Raw genomic sequence first — 3172 nt, forward strand, 5'->3', positions numbered from 1 at the left:
AGCATTTATCAAGCACCAAACCGTAACCAAGCCTGTTAGCAGATGACATGTTATTGCTGGAGGAAGCCGAATCTTTGGGAGTTTATTCCTCTGACGATTGCGGGTGTGGACGTCCATATAGGCTGTATTGTCCATAGTTTGAAAACAAGCAGACCACCAATTGGACTCAACGTGCTTTTCGCTGTGTGAGATACATTTGGGAGGTATGTTGGTATCTTCTGAAAACAATTGCAGTTTTGCACTAAACCATTACAAGGCGGTCTACACTTCAGCCATGAAACTTCATTAATTAAATCAACATAATTGACGCATGACTCAAAACCTTACTTTAATCTCTACGGCAAAAAAAAAAAAAAATATTGTTTCACAAGAATATCTAGTTAAACATACATAAAGTCTAAATAGAGTAAAGACAAATATATATATATATATATATATATATATATATATATATATATATATATATATATATATATATATATATTTAAGGGACGATAAGCTATGAAATATAAAAGCTTTAAACACGTATTAAACACACGCAAACAAAACATGTTAAGGCAATATAAAAATAATGCAAATAAATATCAGGTAAGTTCTGCCATACAGTCTAATACGAACAATTACGGTTGATTGTGTGCCGAAATAAACAGGCCAAGTTAAAATAAACAAAAACAACACGAACAAACGAAAACGAAAACAAACAGAACGTCTTCAGCGATTACATATGCTTCCTTTATAGCAGATACTGCTAACATTACATATCAGGCAGGAACAAACGGAAAACGAAATATTTAGCCATTTGAAAGGAATTCAAACATAAAATGATACAATAAACATTAAATTATAATAGCAAAGTAAATGTATCAGAAACTTTTTAAAAAGCAAATTATTACTTTTTATATTTACTGATTGTTCATTTTCATTCTTCAGAAGCTGATATTATTTGCGGCCCTTAGAATCTCAAAGGATTTGCTTAATTTTTGTAGTTGTATCCAGCATGAACATTACCAGAAACAAAGTCCATGTATTAGAAATTGCCCTCATTGGGGGTTACAGCTGAAACATACATGAGAAACATGCATTCAACTCATTTAATTGTTACACTAATTTGTGTATGTAATACAGTGTTCTTGTTGACATGGACCATCACAATCTTCAAAGTACAGTCATCAGTATGGAACGTTTACTAAAGAATACAAAATATGTATTCCTTACTTCCATTATTATGGAAATAAATGTACTTGTATCGAGGCTGAGCAAATTATATTATGAAAATATGAATTCGATGCATACAATACATGACCAATGTTAGCTATGCATGATATATACGCCATATAGATATTTGATATCTGCCATATATATATATATATATATATATATATATATATATATATATATATATATACGCCATATAAATATTTGATATCTGCCATGCTAATAATATATGCTGTTAAATCATGAATAGGAAATTAAAAGTTATTTTAGTCCAACACCAGGGTTGAAATGGAATCAAAAATATTAGTTTAACGGTGCGAGCGATTGTAATTAATATGTGTTCTTGCCTTTCAAATTTACAAAATATGAAATAGTTCTAAACTGATACAATGCATATAATTTTACCAATAAATTTTTGAACAAACTCGAAAGTCCGTATAAGTATGTAAGCATTATTTAATGACTCCTTAGAGACTTTATCTCTTTTTTCGGGGGGGGGGGAGAGGGGGGAGGAGAGCAATGGGTTCAAACATGATTCTTTATTTACTAGTTGTATTGGATATATAAAGGTAAGTTTAATCATCTGCCTTGTATTCAAGTTGCAAATGAACATTCATATTGATAAAGTAATCCAAAACGAAAGAGGTACAATCATCAATCTCTTTTTATTGCAACTGAAACCATATATGTATAAATGTATATTCAAATACGTAACATTTTAAAAAAGAAAAGGTTGTGCATTTTGTCAAAAATATATTCTGCATATAAAAATTGTACACGGAAAATGTATGTAACTATCCAATCATCTATTTTAATGATTTGTACACAGTTTGCAAATCAATTTTAAATAAGCTTAGCATGTATGCATTGAACGAAGGTGGTACGACCTCGTTTAGTTGATGCTATTGTTATTTATATTAGAAAGGAAATATTTGTAGTGGTACATATCTAAGAAATTCCACCGATGTTGATGCAGAAAAGTGTTAGTGTAATTTGTCTCCTAATTTATAGATATTAGGAGACTGGTAACAAGAGAAAATAATCACCTAAAATGACAAAAGAATATAAATATTATCAATTGATTAAAGAAATAGTTTCTGTATAAAAATTGTATTAATAAGTGAATTTTCTATATAGTGATAATATGCATATTTGCATGGGCATACCTGTTTGCATGCATATGCATATTGCGTATATAACGGATGTATATTATTATGTGTATGTATTTATCTATGTGCATGTGCATGTGCGTATATATCCATGTACATGTGTACATAAGTAAATGTGTAGGTATATGTGTGTATCTATATGTGTGTATGGATGTGTATATATGTATGTGTATGTACACATCTATGATTGTGAATATATATGGATATATATATGTAGGTGCATGTACACGTACGTATTTATGTATATGTTTACTTGTTTACCCGTGTCTGTGAATGTGTATGTGTATGTGTATGTATAAATCTAGTTATGTGGATGTATATGTGTAAATCTTTGTATATATATCTACATGTCTGTATGTATGATTGTGCATTTAAAAGAGTGTATATATGTGCATTCAAAAGAGTGTATCTATGTTTGCTTATGCAAATATGTTTATATATGTATGTACATGTATATATGTGTACATATGTATGTGCATGCATATGTGTTTATATATGCATGTGTATGCATACGTATGTATCTACATATGTGAATGTGTTTGTATATGCATGTGTATGAGAACGTATTTATACATGAATGTGGATGTGTGTATATGCCTCTCTCTCTCTTTATCTCTCTCTCTCTCTCTCTCTCTCTGTACTCTGTATATATATATATATATATATATATATATATATATATATATATATATATATATATATACATACATATATATATATGTATGTATGTATGTATGTAATGTAGGTATGTATATATGTATGCATGCCTGTATGTATGTAAATATGTA

The sequence above is a fragment of the Sinohyriopsis cumingii genome, chromosome 2, assembly GCF_028554795.1.
Source record: "Sinohyriopsis cumingii isolate HCF-2022 chromosome 2, ASM2855479v2, whole genome shotgun sequence".
Classification (NCBI taxonomy): Eukaryota; Metazoa; Mollusca; class Bivalvia; order Unionida; family Unionidae; genus Sinohyriopsis; species Sinohyriopsis cumingii.